The 20,490-nt window shown below is 44.0% G+C and overlaps 1 long non-coding RNA gene across 1 annotated transcript; it reads right to left on the bottom strand.

The window, feature by feature from the left end:
- Positions 1 to 6,395: 6,395 nt before the first annotated feature.
- On the bottom strand, positions 6,396 to 19,129 carry LOC112585064. The gene is made up of 3 exons (XR_003109397.3): positions 18,782 to 19,129; positions 7,234 to 7,259; positions 6,396 to 6,907 (listed from the first exon to the last, which is right to left on the bottom strand). It is a non-coding gene; the product is annotated as an uncharacterized LOC112585064 (long non-coding RNA).
- Positions 19,130 to 20,490: the final 1,361 nt, after the last annotated feature.

Raw genomic sequence — 20,490 nt, forward strand, 5'->3', positions numbered from 1 at the left:
CCTGGATCAGGGGTGGGACCCTTGTCTCCTGCATTGGCAGGTGGATTCTATACTGCTGAGCCACCAGGGAAGACTTGTTCTTTCTTTTGAAGGCAGGTACTGTACCATTTATCTCCATAGAGCTACTCACTAAATATTTATGAAATGAATAAATGAAGGAAATGTTTGTATCTAAGCTTTGTCATCAAAATTCTTCATCTTAAACCAAAAGTGATTAATAAATAAGCACCATGCATAAAAACTACACCAATACTGTCACTGGTCACTTGGAGCTTTTTGGAAATGAGGTCATTCTATTTCTACCCAAGCGCTCAGGGAATTATTCTCCCTAGAGGAGGGAGGTCTGAATCAAACAGGACACCTCAAGGTTCTTGAAGGCGTCATGACTGACTCTGAGGTAATGTCTTCTTTACATAAATGTGACTGTTAAAAGCAAGGAAACATTAAGGTAACTATTTCATGTTTCCCAGTAATTTAAGACTACTGGGCCTTCCATTCTGCCAGTGTCACAGACACCTGCATCTCTAATCCTGCTCGAGGGGAGGGGCTGTGTTCTTAGGGTGCTTTCCCTTCTCTCCCGTGAAAGCTAGACTTTAGTTTAGACATCACAAACTTTTGTGATTTAAAAGTCAGGCTTTGGACTTACCTGGTGTTCCAGTGGTCTGCCTGCCAAGGTAGCGGACAGAGGTTCAATCCTTGGTCCGGGAAAATCCCATAGGCCTTGGAGCAACTAACCCCAGGCACCACAACTACGGAGCCTGTGCTCTAGAACCCTTGAGCCTCTCCGCAACAAGAGAAGCCACTGCAATGAGAAGCCCACTAACCACAACTAGAGAAAGCCCCGCCCTGTGCAGCAGGGAAGACCCAGCAGAGCCAAAAAGAAGTCAGTTTTTAATAACAAAAGTACCACCACTAGAGGCTTTGATCAGGGGAGAGATAAAGCAGAGTAAAATTATTTAACAAAGGAGGGTTTTTTCCCCAAAGAAACAGTCAACAAGGGAACTGAGGAGCCTGAGACAAGTATCAGAGTAAGAGAAAAAACTGCACCAGACATGCACAGAAGCAAGCTGCCAAATATGTGTGTGTGTGTACGCATGCATGCGTGCTGTGTCTGACTCTGTGCAACCTTATGGACTGTAGCCTGCCAGGCTTCTCTATCCATGGCAAGAATACTGGAGTGGGTTGCCATGCCCTCCTCCAGGGGATCTTCCCGACCCAGGGATTGAACCTGCAATCTCTTACATCTCCTTCATTGGCAGCTGGGTTTTTTACCACGAGCGCCACCTGGGAAGCCTGTGTATGTGTATACATATGTAAATAAATAAATGTGCATCCCACTCATTATTACTCATTGCCTCCCTCATTGGCCTCCTGCCTCTTCTAGGGATAGGGAGGCACTGACACAGTATTTTTGTCTTCATAAAGGAAGGCTGGCATCTAGGGAAATGACCTTGATAGACTGAACTATAAATACAATGTTAATCAGAGCAATTTGCTCTTGAATTGTTCCCCCTTTCCCATTATCCCAAAGCAACTCTATGAGAGAGGCAAAAAAGCACATTCACTAGCCACTTAATGAGTGTGCAAGTAAAGGTCAAAGCTTTCAACCCAGTGGGAAGGTAACCTGAGTCCTGCTTCCAGAGAAAAATTTCCCGAGATCGGCTACATCTAAATAGATCCCATAGATCCCTGGGCCAAAGGGTCTCTGTCTCAGTGTCATAGAGCAAGATACTCAGGAAAATAAGGTTAGGGTTTTAAATAACATATAACTATTCACGTTTGCTCCCTAAACAACCCTGAATCCAAGACCAGCCATCTTGCAAATGTCCGTCCTTCAGAATGTCTGGGATGGGGAGAAGCCTATGAAAGAGGATCAGTCTATTGTCATTAATGGGTAAAGGAAACAGCCACTCATATTCAGAGCCTATTGGTAATAATAAAACAGCACATTACTTTTGTTTGTTGTATACTCTTTGTTGTTAGTGTTAAATGCTCAATTGTGTCCAACTCTTTGTGACCCCATGGACGGTAGCCTGTCAGGTCCCTCTGTCCATGGAATTCTCCAGGCAAGAATACTGGAGTGGGTTGCCATGCCCTCCTCCAGGGAATCTTCCCAACCCAGGGATCGAACCCTCATCTCCTGCATTGCAGGCATCTGAGCCAGCAGGGAAGCCTATACTCTCTTTGGATGTGAGCATTATTTTTCAGGTCAAATAAATGGTTGATTTCAACAACAGCAGCCCTCTAAATATCCTCCAAATAAACCTCATCAAGTGGACATTCCACCTAATGAAAAGAATATTTTCAGCATAAAGGTTGAACACAAAGAGAAGCCCTTGGTCCTTTGGCCTAAGAGGCTCTGCGGCCAATTTAGCTGCTGCTTTACAAGTCAAAAGCTGGCTTTTCAGCTGCCAGCCCTGGGTCCTCCATGTGAGCCTGGGGAGCTCTGCCTCTAGTGACCCGCTGAGTAATAAAGGATTGTGGAGTTGCTTTGTTTCTTTTTGTTTTTAAATCAGAGCTAAGCTGACAGTCTACATGAAGATGGGGAGGGCCAGGGCAAGTTAAAATCCACCTCCGGCTCCACAGGGAATGAAGAAGCTGAGGCTCGTTCCTGTCAGCAGGTGTGAGTCAGACACACAGGGAGCAGCCAAATGGAGTAAGAAGGTGCCATTTTGTCATCAATGTTCCCACCACCACCGCACAGAAATGAATAGCTGGAGAAAATGATCCGGGATAAAAGAATGGTCCGGCTGGGAGTCAGACTGAATAGACGGTTCCCACTGAACACTGCTTCGTTATGCAGCTTTTCCTTTCAGGGAGGGATTCCGATTCTTGGTGGAACCAATTGTGACAAGGGAGTGCTGACAACCCTGGGAACCAGTAACGCGGGCCTTTGATTTGTTGCTTTGAAGCCCAGTCCTGTCGCTGAATTGTTAGTCGAGTTAGGCAAGTGAACTTGGCCTCCATGAGTCTGAGTTTTTAAAATCTGGATCTGTAGGCTTTATCTTTAGATTAATGTTTATGCATGGTGCCCAAGTTGAGGATACCATCAAGTTAGATTTTCACCATCCCCCAAACTTCCCCAAGAGTACTCTTTTTTGTCATTTTGTTCTATTTATTTATTTATCTGGGGGCTTCCCTGGTGCCTCCAATGGTAAAGAAGTAGCCTGCAATGCAAGAGACCTGGGTTCGACCCCTGGGTTGGGAAGATCCCCGGGAGAAGGGAATGGTACCTACTCTAGTATTCTTGCTGGGGAAATCCCATGGAATGGCAGTTTACAGTTCATGGGGTTGCAGAGAATTGAACACGACTGAGTGACTAAGCACACACACACTTATTTACTTGGGCTGCACTGTGTGGCTTGCAGGATCTTCCCCAACCAGGAATCAAACTCAGGCCCACAGCAGTGAAAGCATGGTGTCCTAACCACTGGGCCACCAGGGAATTCCCTCTTCTTGTTTGTTTCACACTAAGGGTTTGCCTTTCCATCTCTTCTCTTCTGGTCCCTGCCTGGAGGGATAGCCACTGGCTAGATGTTTAGCCCACACTAGAAAAGTATCAAAGGAGCCTAAATAGACTCAGAACAGAATTGTCTCATAACTAGTTTTCTAGTGAAAAAGATCAGAATTTAATCACACTGCCTCATTCTATCTCATTTATCATTTCTGTATGCTTAACTGTTTCTATATGTTTCTGTAGCTTTAACTGTTTTGTAAGCTAGATGTAGTTCATTCAAAATTAATTTTAAAAGGAGGACCTGCAGTTCATCCCAGAGAGTGGGAGAATTTCTAGAAATCCTTTCAATTGTTACAAAGTCCAGAATTTTAAACAGAAAACCCCACTAAATATTATTTTACAATTCTGTGGTTCTCAACCAAAGTGCACACTGAACATATTTTGGGACCCCACTCCAGATCTACTAAAGCCAAATCTCGGGTCCTTTGGCAAGTGAAATTGGCAAACTTGCTACCATGTGATTCTGATTCCTGCACTTGGATGAGAACCACAGAAAAGGTTACTCAGATCAAATGGACTCCAGGTGACCCTGGTGGAGCCTTGTCTTTCTCAAGAGATGCTTATTTCTTCCTTCCAGTTGCTCAGGCCAAGAGCCTTGGCATCATTCTTAACTTTTATTCTCACACCTCACATCCAATCCATCAACAAATCTTGTGGGCTCTGTCTACTTTCAAAATGCGTCTAAGAAAAATAAATGTGTTCATATACTTAGGATTCATCACTTTTGCTGATACCCTAATACAGTCTTTTTTTCTATCAAGAAGCTATAGTGATTCTTTAAAATTAATCATTTCGTTTCTTTGCTCCAAAACCTCCTGTGGTTCCCCTTTCAGTGACAGTAAAAGACAAAGTCCTGACCTTAGCATTCAGGGCCCTGCTGACCTAGACCCTGCCACCTGTCTGCCCTTTCCTCCTATGCTCTGCTTCTCCAGCCACAGCGGCCTCTTTGCTCCTCTTAGCACATTCTCATCTCAGGTCCTGCACATTTGCTCTGCTCTCTTTCAAAATATCTGTCCTCCACAGGCATCCGCATGGCTAACTCCATCACCTCCAACAAGTCTTTGTTCATGTGGCCTTTTCCATGACCTCCTCATGGTTACTCTGACTGATCTTGGGTGGTCTTAGCCTGCAGGAGCTCGAAGCAGGGCTTGGGTTCCCAGCCAGAGATAGAGGCTAGGTCACAGCGGTGAGTGCACCAGAGCCTAGCCACTAGACCAGTGGTCAGTGACAAGGGCCCTGGTCCTTCAGCTTTGCAGAAAAGCATTCCTACAAAGATGGAAAGTAGTGAAGCAAGTGTTTATTAGGAGAAAAAAGAGTACAGTGTGGATAGACACATGGGTGGGCTTTGGGACAGAATCACTGAGTTGCAATCTCGTGGCAGTTTGAATTACTTTTATGGGGCATTTCTTCCAGGTTTCCTTTGGCCAATCATCTTGATTTGCCTGGTTCTCAGTCTCTATTTGGTATATCTCAGGATCCTCCCATGTAGGCACACCCATCTCCTAGCCAAGATGAATTCTACCAAAAATGTGTATGGGTATAGCATCCCTTGACATCACTCACTGTTTGATCTCCAAGAAAGCTTTCTGAGCTGTTGTGTGGCTGGGGAGGTCTCCTGACTTCCAGAATGAGAAATATGTGGTCTGGGCAGGGCCCATTCTCCCCCCTTAATTGTCCCGCTATTCTCTTCTTGGAGTTTCAGTCTACAGGGACTGAATCTCCAACTGCTTTACTCTGGGGGAGGGGAGCACCTAGCTCATGACCACATGAGGTCATGACCTCATGACCACCCCAATTTCCTTTATCCCAACTCTCCCAGTTGCTCTTACTCTGATCTACTTTTCCTTTCTCCCCCAAAGCACTTATCACCTTTCTATAGATAATGTGTTTACTGTGTTTTGTTTATTCTTGATCTTCTGTTCCTGGAATATAAGCCCCATAGAGCCATAATCTGTATTTGTTTTGTTTTCTAATGTATCCCGAACTGTGGTGTTGGAGAAGATTCTTGAGAGTCCCTTGGACAGCAAGGAGATCCAACCAGTCCATCCTAAAGGAAATCAGTCCTGAATATTCACTGGAATGCTGAAGCTGAAACTCCAATACTTTTTGCCACCTGATGCGAAGAACTGACTCATTTGAAAAGACCCTGATGCTGGGAAAGATTGAAGGTGGGAGGAGAAGGGGATGACAAAGGATGAGACGGTTCAATGGCATCATTGACTCAATGGACATGAGCTTGAGTAAACTCTGGGAGTTGGTGATGGACAGGGAGGTCTGGTGTGCTGCAATCCAAGGGGTTGCAAAGAGTCAGACACAACTGAGCAACTGAACTGAACTGAATGTATCCCAAGCCACCAGAACACCAGAATACCAGAGCACATAGTAAATGCTCAATAAATACTTATATCATTTAATGAATACAAATTCCTGAATCTGGAGAGAGCAAACTAAGTGCTGAATGCTGCCTCCACAAAGTTCGATTCTAACTGGGTTTGCTGCTATGGGGACAATCAGAGCCTGTCTGAGATTTTAAGACCTTTGTGGTCCTGTTGCCACAAATGCCATGAAGTAGGTTACCCCTGTTTTTCAAATCAAGAGCTGAGAGTTGTTGAACTTCTTCTACGCTGACAACCAACAGCTAAATCAAATCGTTGCTAGAAATTTTACTTTAGCTGCATGTTTGTGTGTTACGTTTTATTACGGAGGAAAAGGAGTGAAACAGAATATGGCTTTAGTCGTAGGACCTCCAGTTTCTACCTGATGGGTAGGGGTCAAATACCAAACTGTGAGAGGGTCCCTCTCTGAAACAAGTTAGTAATAGAAATGCAATTCATTACAGAGAACATTTTTTTTTTTAAGAGAGGGAGATTTCACTTCAATATCTATTTTTATTTTATTGGATGTTATTTTAATCTCCCCTCAAAATGGTTTGCCCAGCAGGGCAGAGAGATCAAGAGCATCATGGTGGCGATCTAAGGCAGTAGCACTCACCCTCACTGGAAACAGCCTCTGAAACCTTCCCCCTCCCAGGACAATGCTCTTAATTAGCCGCACCATATTTCTCAGAGAACAAAAGCTCCCCACCCCTCACAGGAAAAGCTTTTCCAGGAGATATCTCGTTGGGGAAGCGCCAGGCACACAACAGGGAGAGGAGAACAGACAGGCTGTTCTGGGCTCTGCAAAGAGATGCAAACTCTGGATTCCCGCGGGAGCTACAGAGGTTAGCGGGCACATTTCTTCTCCACGTGACGAGCATGTGCTTCATAAGCCCTGAGGTGACCAACTTCAGAGGCCCCCTTTTCTCCTCCCTCTCTCTTGGCTCCTGGACGGGGTTAGGGACCTTGGCGGTGGGTGGCAAAATCAGTTGGAACCATCTCCAGAATCGAGCATCTGGGGAGCAGTAGGGAAGGAACTGGGAGTTTATTTCAGGTGACAGACATAGAGCAGGCCCCTATTTTTTCCTGAGACTAGAATAATATTTCTGGAACGGGGAGGCTTGAATCATATGTCTCTTCATATCACTGTGTGGGAAGTCTCAGTTACCAGCCTAACAATGGAAGAGATGTTGGTGCTTTTAGGACTTGGTGGGGGCCCAGCAAAGGAGTCTGGGAGTTTGAGGGGGGAGGAGGAGAGGAGGGGAGGAGGGGGAGGTGGGGGGAGGGGGGAGATGGGGGAGGGGTGGGGGGAGAGTGTAAGCAGACAAGGCAATTACCTACCAGCAAAAGGACTGCCTCACCTGAGCCTGTTTAGGGAGCAAAGAGGAGAGGGTGAGTCTTCTTTCCAAAAACAATTTTGCCCTTCTCCCCCTCCCCCGTCCACCCCCATTAAATGTGTTTTTTGAAAAACACTGAGAAAAAAAAAATCTTGTTTAAGTGCCTCTTCCTGAGTAAGTCCACTGTCAGGAAAGGAAAATCCAAACGGCTCAAATAGTCTATTTTTGTGCCCAGAGGCTCCAGGCCCTGCACACAGACTCTTCCTTACCCTGAAGGAAAGGAAACTGGGCGTGAGGCCTCCCTGTCACAGAGGCCGGAACTGAGGAGCTTGTATTACTCGAAGGCCTGGTCCCCGTACAACCTCCATTTTAGGAAATAAAGATATAGTACAGGATGCTTTGGGGCTGGCCTGAGTGGTATTGGTAAAAGAAAAAAAAAAAAAAAAAAGAAAAACTTCTCTGATTGTTCTGTAGGCAAACAATCGTGGCACTAGATTTTAACCGGAAAATTCAATCAGTTGCCTCAGTGTTGTGCTTCTTCTGGTCGTTGGGGTTTATTGCTCTCGCCTGCCTCCTGGCTACCAGGCATATAAGAATGAGAAGCCTGATTAAGGGTTTTGATACGCAGACCAAGCCAAAGTCCTAAGTCAGTAACAAGCATAATAAAACAGCAGTCACCTAGGTAGATAAGGCCTCCCTTTGTACATTTTGCTTCAACTGTCTACACCATTTGCATGTATGTTGTTTCTCCTCTGTACAGCCTTTTACCCAGGTCAAGTGTGGTGCTTAGGACATCCAACCAAGGAAATGGGGTTCAGACCACTCCCCCTTCCAATCCAACAAGGCCTTGCCTCCACTCTGCCTTTCCTGAGGACCACAGGGTACACTGCGAAGGGCGGGCCAGCTTACAACAGCCACGCCTCGCAGGCTATTCCTGTCTCCTCTGCTATCTCCCCTGTGAAGCTGACCTTAAAAAGAAACCTCTGCTTCTAAAGGGTTTCCTGGGGAGTTGGTAACTGGGGATGGAGGAAGGAAACTGGAGAGGTCCAGCTAAAGGCAGAGACTAATTCCTTATTGACTTATTAACAGTGACCCTGGCTCAGGCAGAGCCTCCTAAAATACACATCTGATCATGGCACTACCCTTGCTCATAATCCTTCAATGACTCCCCAGTACCCTTAGGATAATGTCTCCATATCCCCCTGAAGGCTCCTCATGAGCTGGCCTTGGCTTGCCTTGCTCTCCCCCACCCCCTATCCTGCCAACACACACACACACACACACAGTGTGGCGCACATCCCCTGCCCTCCCTGCCCAATTCCACCAGTTGAATTCTACTGAATTTCTTTACAGATCCTTAAATAGCTGCTTCTTCTCTTCCCCAGCTTTCAAGCATGCCTTTCCTTTCTGCTCCTAACTCATCCTTTAAATTCTTTCGTTGACTATTTCTATTTCATGAAGCTTTCCTTCACCACCATGACTCGGAGTTAGGTTTCTCCCCTGTGAGGTCCCACAAGCCTTCTACTAAACCTATCACTTACACACTACTTTGTAATTACGTGTTCGTTTGTCTGTCTGCCCTGCTGGATGGTAAACACCCAGGGCAGGACTAAGGCGTCTGTCTTGCCCACCGTTTTCTTCCCAGTGTGCTGGCCAGCGCCTGGCACGCCACAGTGCCCCGCAATGATTCGTTGAATAAATGGGCATTATGCCAACATGACAAAAGAAGTCCCTATGGTCCTCCCCAGATTTGTATTTGCATGTTTATTTAAGTGTCTGCTGAGACACTAGGAAGAGCCCTGAATTACAAAGACATGTTTTGGGACTTCCCTGGTGGCCCAGTGGCTAAGACTTTATTCTCCTAATGCAGGGAGCCTGCGTTTGATCCTTGGGTCAGGGAACTAGATCCCACATGCTGCAACTAAGAGTTCAAATGCCACGACTAAAAGATATCGCAAGCTACCACTAAGACCCCAGGCAGCCAAATAAATTAATTAATTGATATTTAAAAAGAAAAGGCTTGTGTTGGACTGCCCTGGACCTCCTTTCTCCTTTTCCATGATGCCTTCCCCGAGATCTGATGTGTAATTTTCCCAGTCAGCTCAGGGCCACTGGTGGAGTTCCTCGTTTGTGCATATACTGGCACCTGTTTGTGTCATATTTAGTCATTTATTCTATTTTTCCTTATTTTGAAACTTAATTTACAATTAATTATATTTTCCAAATGGTTTCATACGTATGCTTTAATCATTCCCTACATTTTTCTTGAAAATAGGAAGATTGTCTTCTTTTAGCAATCCTTTTGGTATCTAATGCTGTTCACAATCTGTGTTCAATGAATAGAGGTAGGATGACAAAGTGAAACTTTTCTGTAGGAATTGAATTTATTACAGTGCCATTGTGGACATGCCCGCTCGATATATTTGGTGATGTGGCAACTGGACTGTTTCTTAAAGGAAACTGCGGTTCCAGGATGGGCTTGGAAACTGTAGCCCAGAACAACTAGGGCACCACAGCCCTGGTCCATTGGCAGAAAGCCCACAGCCCGGGGAAAATGTTGTTCCAGGGTGCCCTCTAGTGATCTGAGGCACCACTAGGTCAGAAGCCAGGGCCAGAGGCTCTTGAACTTCAGCAGGAAGCAGGATCCAGGGGGAAGCCTAATAAAACTCCAGATGCCAGATTGTGATGCCAGATGGGAGACCAGTCCTTCTAATCAGTACCTTCAGGGTTCTAATGCATGGTCCACAGGTCATACTTTGTGGAATACAGACTAGGTGATGCCCATCAGAGAAAATGTGCCAAATACAGAGTCTGAGAACACTCGGTCTCATTTTTCTGCTTGTCAGGCTGGACCACTGACTGCTGGCTGACTCTTCAGATGTGGATGTGAGTGAGAAAGAGGGAGACACAGAGGTAACCTAGACCTCTGGAATGAAATACAATCCAGGATACACAAGAAGAGTCAGCAGCATTTTTAGCTGGAACACCAAGCAAACGTTTTAGGTAGATTGTGTTATTAATACTGTCTCTTGAGGTCTGTTCTCCAGTCTAATGGAGGGGAGCTCCTCTCCTCTTTTTGTGCCCTTCCTAGCAATGGGTTCTTATTGCACACACACTCCACGGTGAACACTGTGTCAGACTGTTCACATATATCAGTATATTATCTCTGGAAGTCCCTGGAATGATCCCAAGTAAGGCATGCATTATGCCATACAAGCAAGGGGAAAGATTGCAGGGCAGCTAGTTCAAGCATAGGCACCAGCTAGAAACCACTTTCCTGAATTCTGTACTTATGTTAAGAAAACTCACTAGCAAGATAAATAGAGCAAAAACCGCATCCTTTTCTCTATTGTAAAGGAGCTAATTCCTACTCTGAAACCAAGTAACATCCATCAATGATAAAAAAATTTTTTTGTCTCTGAATTCCTATCTGTACAGTCATCCCTTGATAACCTGGGGGAGTGGGGGGGGGTGGACTTTGTTCCCACACCCCCCAGTGGATACCAAAATCTACAAATGCTTAAGTGCCTTATATAAAATGGTATAGTACAAGGACTTCCTTGCTGGTCCAGTGGTTAAGACTCCACGCTTCCAATGCAGGGGGCATGGGTTTGATCCCTAGTGAGGGAATTAAGATCCCACAGGCCATGTGGCACAGCCAAAGTGAAAAAAAAAAAAAAAAAAGAATTAGTGTAGTACAGTCTGCCTCCATATCCACAGATGTGGCACTCATGGATGCAGAGGGCTGACTGTACTTTCCTTCCTTCCTCTTGATAATTTCAGTTGAAGGCTGCTTCTTTAATTAGGGGCTGTTAGCACATTAAAAGGCAATGGCACCCCGCTCCAGTACTTTTGCCTAGAAAATCCCATGGATGGAGGAGCCTGGTAGGCTGCAGTCCATGGGGTCGCTAGAATCAGACACGACTGAGAGACTTCACTTTCACTTTTCACTTTCATCCATTGGAGAAGGAAATGGCAACCCACTCCAGTGTTCTTGCCTGGAGAATCCCAGGGACGGGGAAGTTTGGTGGGCTGCCGTCTATGGGGTCGCACAGAGTAGAACACGACTGAAGTGACTTAGCAGCAGCAGCAGCACATTAAAATATTTGTTGAACCTTGCAAGGTGATAAATTACACTGATTTGCAGTCTAGTACTTAGGTCTAATTATTTTATGTACTTTCTCCTGTGCTAACAGCACCTAATGAATTTAGTTAAATGGTAAAAATCACATTTATTGAGTGTCGATGTGTCCGGACACTGTATTGGCTGTGGAAATGTAAAGGAGACTAGGTGAGGCTGAGTGCCTACCCCACGGGGTATGAGAGTCTAGAGAGGACATTATCTCTGATGCAATGTGATGAGTACCTTATCAGAAATATGAACCCAGGGTTAGGATAGCACAGGACAATTACTTGTCTCCATGGGATAGAGAAATGCTATCACAGATATACTCTAATATTCCAAACATTGACGAACATTAGGATTTTCATGGGGAGTGGGGAAAACCCCATCATTCATTTCCAAACTATCTTGGATCAAATCACTCTTCTCGCAAATAACAATATTTTCTTCCATACTACCCTCTCCTCCCTTACTGTATCTTTAAAACAAAACATAAGATGCTGGCCTGATACCATCTGATTTCAGTCCTGCTCCTTAGCTTGTCTGGAAAACTTTAAGCATAGTCTCACAGAGCCCTTAATGAGAAAGCTCATTAAAAAGCCTTCTGAAATGGGGAAACAAATTATATGCACAACACAGCCCACTCTTTTCCTCTTCATTTCCTTCTCCCTTTCCCAGACTGCGACATTATAAATGAGAAGGCGAAGTGAGTCATCAGATTGGAAAAAGGCACTGTCGCATGGATCTGTCTTTACCTTGCCGCTTTGATGACATTTATCTTGCTTCACTGCAGCACTGAAATGTTGCCCAAACAGCAGGAGGGCCCTGCGTGTGTAATGATGGCCTTGGTAAAGCCTTTGATTGTGTGTATTTGGGTGGAACTTAAGCTTGTAATTGGGGAATGTGCACATTGTCAGATTTCAGAGCCTCTCCCTAGAAAGCTTGTTTATTCCTGGGGAAAGGGGAAGTTTCTTTCCTTCTAGGTGTATCTGTGACCACCTTTGGAAGGTTTTCTCCAGAGTATGACTTCAAGATGGCAACAGTCATATTCAGGGCTGACCCAGCTACAAGGTGTCTTGTTAAGTCACCCTGTACTCCTCCCAAGTGGGGAATTTCATGAGCTAGGATTGGCTTCCAGCCTCCTGGCTCAAAAGGAAGTAATGGTAGTGATTGTCCACTGGGAGGAAGACAGGGGAGGTGGGTTTTATTTTTTTCTTCCTTCTTTTCATCTTGGAGTTTGCAAAAGGAACGCTACAAATGCCAAAAATTCCTTCCACACCTGGTAGCTGGGCAATGTTTGCACTTGGGCAAAACTTTGCACTGCCTTGCCCCTTGATATATATAAATTGCTAGTGTTGAAGCACTTACAATAAAACACTTGCCACCTGGTTCCTTTCTGTACTGAGGTAGAGAGCTCCTATCCTTTAAAATCAGAAGACTAAGGTTGAGGTCCTGCCTATAAGCTTCCTGGCTGTTTGACTCTTGAGAACTTGCCAAATGCCTCTGAATCTCTAAGCTTACCATGTGCCAGGCCCTGTGCCAGGCATCAAGAATGCAGAAATAGAGAAGTCACTGGCTCCACCCTGCAGTTCGGTGTAATCTCTTGGGGAGACAGGTGCAAACACAGTTACAACACAATGTGGGATGTGCTTTATGGAAGCTACAGAGGAGTTCCCAGGGAAGTGAGAGGAGTGGAGACTCTGTATGTTCTGGAAATAGGAGAAGAGTGAGAAGGTGAGCGGTGGTGAGACTGTGGTTAGGGAAGGGCTCCCAAATCAGGAGCTTGAGCAGGATTTTGAAAAAAACAGAGAGTTCACTTAAAGAGAGAGAGAGAAAGATGATAGAAAGAACCCTGGCTAACAACATTAAAGAAGTGGCAGAGGAAAGGAACCTTAAGAACAAAACTGGGCGGTGGGTTGAGAAGTAGGAGGAGAACCAGCAGAGACTGGCTTCAAATGCTGCAAGAGGGAGGCCAACTGTGATGGGGACTGACTGACAAGCATCCATCAGGCCAGTGGCATTTAGAGGAAGAATAGAGTGGAGAGCAAATGGGAAGAGAGCAACAGAGCCAATGAGCATCTGCCTTTTATTATTATTATTGAGGTATTATTGGTTTACAATATTATATTGATTTCAGGTGGACAGTATAGTGAGTCAGTATTTTTACAGATTGTACTCCATTAAAAGTTACTATAATTCCTTGTACAATACATCTTTGTAGGTTATTTATGTTATACATAATAGTTTGTACCTCTTAATCCCTTTCCCCATGGTGCCCCTTCCTCCTTCCCTCCTGCCACTGGTAACTGCTAGCTTGTTTGCTGTATCTTAAATGTTTCTTGTTATATTCACTGGTATGTTTTACTTTTCAGATTGCACATGTAAGTGATATCATACAGCATCTGTCATTCTCTATCTGACTTATTTCACTAAGCATAATAGTCTCTCGATTTAGCTATGTTGCTGCAAATGGCAGAATTTCATTCTTTTTTATGGCTGAGTAATATTCCACTGTGTTTACATTCAACATCTTCTTTTTTATCCATTCATCTTTTGATGGATACTTGGGTTGCCTCTGTATGTTGGCTATTATAAATAGAGCTGCTGTGAACATTGGGGTCCGCATATCTTTTCAAATTAGCATTTTAATTTTTTTCAGGTACTTAGGAGTGGAATTGCTGGATCATATGACAGTTCTATCTAATGAGCATATTTTTAACATTGAATGGACTTGTGTGTGTGTGTATGTCGAGTTTTTTAGAATCACAAAGAGATGAACAAAGGTTTTTGTTGTTTTTGTTTATGATTAAAGCATGTATATGGTTATATACTATAGCACAGGAGGCTGTGGAGAGGGAGAAGTTAATTTCAAGGGGAGAGATGGGATTAAATGGGGTTAATTCTTACCTTATGGAGTCCTTCAGGAAATAGTGAAGGACAGGGAAGCCTAGGGTGCGGCAGTCCATGGAGTCGCAAAGAGTCACACATGACTTAGCGACTGAAAAACAATGAGTCTTTCTGAGGATTAAATTAAATCTCCTGGGGAACCTTTTTTGTAATGAGATACACACATGTGAATATGATTATCCTGCTATTGAAATAAAACCTGAGTGCATCACAAGGCATTTGAGCTCACTTATCACTGGGCTCTGAGATAGGCAAATCTCCCTCTCCATAGCCTTTTTGTGTGAGCTGCTTTCCTACTTCCTCTTACCACCACTTTAGACCTAGAGCCCAAGAATGAATTGAGCCTTCCTTGACATTTCTTCCTGCCAAACAACACAACTCACCAGTTCCCCTGGCTCACAACAGGAAGCTGGGGGTTGATAAGTGAGAAGCAATTAAGGGAGAGGACAGGAGCCTCCGCTTTGTCAGGAGGTGGGACTCGCATCCAGCTCTCTTAGAAACTGGCTTTGTCAGTTTATTAACTTTTTATCAGATAACTCTGGAGCCACATGGACTGTGAAGTAGACTGTCTCTCATAGACACCAGTGGCCCCTTTTCCATCTCAGCTTCATGAACTGTAAGTCTTATTAGGGCAGGGATTTTTTGCCTGTTTTGTTCACTAGCAATTAGAACAGTCTGGCACAGGGGTGGTGTCTAATAAGTACTAATATTAATAAGTGAATGAATTTATCCATTCATCCATCTTTCCATTTACTCAGTCGAAATGGACCAACCATTAAACTCATCCTAGATAAAGAGAGACAAATAATACTTGCTAGCATTTTTTAAAAAGTACATTCTGTGCCAGGCACTTTACATATATTAGAGTATAATCATTTTACAAATGGGAAAACAAGACCCAGAAAGAGGTCACTTGGATGAGGATATATGGCTGGAAAGTGGTGAAGCTGGAATTCCTCCCTGAACCCATGCTCTTTCTACACCACCATCTGCTTCTCCATTCTCATCTCTCACCATTCTCTGACTCAAATCATAACTTCAGTCACAGCTGACCACCTATAATTCCTTGAATGTGCCACCTTCTCCCTCATACGTTTCTTTGCCTGGGACACGTTTAATTCTGCTCTTTGTCTGGCTAATTCTTCCTCATCCTTCTTCTAGGAGGCTTTCTTGAAATGATGCTCTCCAGGTGGGGTAGGTTGACCTCTGTGCTCTCACAGCCTCCTTTGCAGCGCAAGGTCAGGACATTTCGCAGGCATTGTAGAAATCTTTTTTTTTTTTCTCATGCTGCATGGTTTTCAGGATCTTACTGCCCAGACCAAGGATCGAACTCATGCTTCCTGCAGTGGAAGCACAGATTGCTAACAACTGGACCACCAGGGAAGTCTCTTAGAAGCCTATTTTCATGTGCCTCTCTCCACTAGATGGTGAGAGGTTCAAGGATAGGATGCCATCATAATAGGAGCTGCCATTCATTGAGGGCTGCCATGTGCTGGCTTTTTCTGATTTAATTCTCACAGCTACCACCTGAGGAGGCCATTATTACATTTGTTTTATCGATGAAAACAAAGATGGAGGCTCAGAGAGGTTAAATAACTTTCCCAAGGTCACAATGGCTAAGTGACTAAGGCAGGAATCCAACATAGGTACATCTGGTTCCAAGGCCTAAATTCTTTTCTTTTTCTTATGTTATCATCAGAACCATCCACAGTGCTCACAGCTTAACTGTTGGGATAAACAGATAAATACCACCTGGACAATGAGATTAGCGAGCTAATCCAAGTTTATAAAGCTCTTGGGGGAAACATGTAGAAGGAAAGGAGTTGTCCTCTTTGGGGGAGGTGGGGTTGGAAAGACTTCATAAAGTTGCCAGACTGCTTGGGAACTTGTAAACTGATTCCATAATGATGGCTTAAGATGGAAAATAGATTCCTGCATCAAATGTTGGTGGTTAGTTTTGGGGCCCATGGCAGACATAGCCCAGGTCACCACTGCTTCCAAATGAGTCCCTCTGGGTGCCAGGAATTTAGTCCAAATGCCTGCTGGTACCTGCTTAAGTGGTAACCAGGCAACCAGTCAGCACATTGTTTCATTAAAATCTTTTCGTGTGTGTGTGTGTATGTGTGTGTGGTGTGTGAAAACTACTTTACATAATCACCTTTTTAACCTTACTACACTTTAAATAAAATCAATACATTTTCAAGCTCTTGGCTATAAGGAATAGGGTAGTACTTCTAATTATGTGTTACCTTTTCCTGCTCTTGTGTCTTAACTGCAGGCATCCCTGGAGGCTGGTTTGTCTCTATTCTCCTCTTCAGGGAATTCATCTATTTTTCTAGGCTTGAACTGCTGTAAAATTCCTATAAAATTAAACTTAAAACTACACGTAAAAAGCATGGCTCTGTAATGTATGGCACAATACCCCCTTTGTCTGCCCCACAACGGTGAGGGAGGAAACAGTGGGTGGCCGGCCTCTGGCATCAGGCAATTAGGAGGCTTCTAAACTGCTCCGGTTCCTAGCTGTGGCTTCGGGCAAGTTTCTTACTCTGCATTCCCGATCTTTAAAAGAGTGAAAATAATAGTAACAGGACTGTTGTGAGGACTAAGAAAATAAAGCAAAAGCACTTAGTGACTGGTTTGCTCTAAGTTAGCAGTAAGTGCTGGTTGTAGAAATCACTATTATCACTTGCATCACTGGCAGGATAAAGCAATTTGGATGACAGTGATTTGAAACCTATGCAGTATTATGAAAATGTGAAATATTATTATGTGTATTGTATTGTGTGAAATCCAAAGAGCTTGATAGAAAGGGCATTGAATAAGAAATCAGGAAAGCCAGGTCCTAACAGATCCTAATCCTACTTTAGCCAGTGACGTGCAGTGTGACCTTGGGCCCGTCCCTCTTTGAGTCTTCATTTTCTCACTTGTAGATGAAGCAGTTTTTTAAATCATCTTTCTAAGAAACTTGTTTATTTTTAGCTGTGCTGAGTCTTCCTCGCTGTGATTGGACTTTCTCTAATTGCGGGGAGCAGGGGCTACTCTTCCTTGTCTTGCGCGGGCTTCTTGTTGCAGAGACTTCTCTTGTGGAGCATGGGCTCTGTGGTGCTCAGGTTTCAGTAGCTGGGGCTCTCTGGCTCCAGAGCGCAGACTCAGTAGATGTGGCACACGGGATTAGTTGCTCTGTGGCATGTGGGATCTTCCTCGACCATAGATCCAACCCGTGTGCCATGCATTGCAAGGTGGATTCTTAACCACTAGACCACCAGGGAGGCCCCATTGCTTAGATCATTTTGATGAGCCACCCCAGCTCTGAAATTCTAGTATTCCATGAAGCTGATAAATTATGTCACAAATCTTACAGGATTCTTGGAATAGACTAGAAGGTTAATATGGCCCACATATATCAATAACCAAAGTCTTAGATTGATAAAAGTTAACCCCAACTGCAACAGTCAGAAAGAGCAATCTGGGGGAATCCAGTGAAAAGGCAAACTACAACAAAGCTCAAGACTCTCGGGAGACATCTTTTTGGTAGAAGATAATAACATATCTATAATGGCAATACTGCACTAGTCAGGAAAAAAGGATCAGGTTATGTGTACCAGGCAGATGCATCCTTAAACAGGAAAGTATGTGCAAGACCCTTTAACATTTTTGGGTGTGGCTTTGAACAGTGAAGTGCTGGTAGCTCTCTTACACAGCTTGTGGGGAATCAGTCTTTTTACCTTCCTCATGTCCCAAGTACCTACTTTGTGTTAGATGCGGTGGTAAACTGGGTCACTGAGACACACAGACTATTGTCAAGATGCTGACCAACTATTGGATAAAGCCTTTTAACCCTGTGAGCTTCTTTTACGTGTTCCGTGTAGTCCTGCATGGTGTTAATGTTGTTTATACATTGCTTTTCTACTATTCTGTGAAAGCATAGCTGTTTGTGTATTCATCTCTCTACCCTCAGCCTTCCAGCAGCTTCTGGGTGTTAAATATTATCTCTTCAAGTGAGTTGTACCAGAAGGAAGAGTCATCTGTTACTCTTTTACTTCCTAATGAGCCCTCTAACTGGTTTATAGGGCAATTATAGATTCGTTCTCTTTCTTCTCAGAGGACTCATTAGTCCAGATTTAGCTGCTTGTTCTCCTCCAGGACTTAAATTTTATTCTTCCTCCCCTCTTTCCTACCTTGTTGGTGGTGGTTTAGTGGCTAAGTCGTGTCCGACTCTTGTGACCCCATAAACTTTAGCCTACCAGGCTCCTTTGTCCATGGGACTTCCCAAGCAAGAATCCTGGCGTGACTTGCCATTTCCTTCTCCACTTTCATAACTTACCCCCACAGAAAACAAAATGACCAAAAATGATGACAAAAACTAGATAGTACCGTGTGGTGGCAGCACATTGATGGGCAAACGAAATACTTCTTTCGCCACTATAGCAACTACTGTTAAATGTCTTATCACTTACCTTTGAAGTTCCTTGGAAAAATGAAAATTATTTTGCATATAAGTGCTTAAAATCCCCTCAATTACCTAAGATATTTTCATTTCCTTCCAAGACTCTTCTAAAAGGGATGTCTGCTATTTTTTTCAGATACTGTTATGAATGTAGAATGAAGTATTGGTAGATTTCTTCAAACTCACTGATTTTCATTTTCCCTGAGGATGACAAGGATATTATGAAAATGACAATAGAAAAATTTCCATAAGAATACTTAATAAAAAATAAAAAACCTGATGCTTAAAGACACTTCCAATTATCTGGAAAATTGATACTATGTAACAGTGAGAGACTTTATTTTTTTGGGCTCCAAAATCATTGCGGGGGGGTGACTGCAGCCATGAAATTAAAAGATGCTTGCTCCTTGAAAGAAAAGTTATGACCAACCTAGACAGCTTATTAGAAAGCAGAGACATTACTTTACCAACAAAGGTCCATCTAGTCAAAACTATGGTTTTTCCAGTAGTCATGTATGGATGTGAGAGTTGGATTGTAAAGAAAGCTGAGTGCTTGAAGAATTGATGCTTTTGAACTGTGGTGTTGGAGAAGAGTCTTGAGAGTCCCTTGGACTGCAAGGAGAACCAACCTGTCACTCCTAAAGGAAATTAGTTCTGAATATTCATTGGAAGGACTGATGCTGAAGCTGAAACTCCAATACTTTGGCCACCTGATTCGAAGAACTCTCATTTGAAAAGATCCTGATGCTGGGAAAGATTGAAGGTGGGAGGAGAAGGGGATGACAGAGGATGAGATGGTTGGATGGCATCACTGACTCGACGGACTTGAGCTTGAGCAAGCTCCGGGAGTTGTTGATGGACAGGGAAGCCTGGCGTGCTGCAGTCCGTGGGGTTGCAAAGAGTCAGATACAACTGAACAACTGAACTAAACTGGAGTACTCATTCAACAATTCAGTGATAAGCGTGTATTAGGTGCCTAAAAGTTGCATTGTGCAAAGTACAAACATAAAGGAGATTAAGAAATGGGTGTTCTTTCAAGGAGCTTAATTAAACATTGCTTGCTTTATGTAAATCAACTATAATTCAATGCAAAATTGCTTACTTTATATCTTGTATAAATACTTATGGGAACTTCCTTGGTGGCTCAGATGGTAAAGAATCTGCCTCCGGGGCAGGAGACCTGGTTCGATCCCTGGGTCAGAAAAGTCCCCTGGAGAAGGAAATGGCAACCCACTGCAGTATTCTTGCCTGGGAAATCCATGGACAGAAGAGCCTGGCAGGCTACAGCCCATGGGGTTGGAAAAAGTCAGATACAACTAAGCAACTCTTACTTCACTTGATAAATAGTTAATATTTTACAAAATATTTTCCACATGTAAACTCATTTCATTCCAAAATCAATCCTCATTTTACATTTCATGAACTTGAGATTTCTTGTTGCTCACTGTTATTTGGTAACCAGAATGTTGACTGCTTAAAAAAATAGTTTTGTTTCTGGTTGTGCTGGATCTTTGTTGCTGCCTGGGTTTTTCTCTAGTTGCGGAGATGGGGGGCTACTCTTTGCAGCAGTGCTCACTGTGGTGACATCTCTTGTTGCAGAGCACCGGCTCTAGGGTGTGTGGGCTTCAGCAGTTGCAGGCTCGTCGGCTCCAGAGCATACAGGCTTAGCTGCTCTGCAGGCATGTGGGATCTTCCTGACCCAGGGATGGAGCCTGTGTCTCCTGCACTGGCAGGTGGATTCTTTACCACTGAGCCACCAGGGAAGTCCCAGAATGCCATTATGA

This window comes from Bubalus bubalis, chromosome 5 (assembly GCF_019923935.1).
Source record: "Bubalus bubalis isolate 160015118507 breed Murrah chromosome 5, NDDB_SH_1, whole genome shotgun sequence".
In the NCBI taxonomy this organism is placed as follows: domain Eukaryota; kingdom Metazoa; phylum Chordata; class Mammalia; order Artiodactyla; family Bovidae; genus Bubalus; species Bubalus bubalis.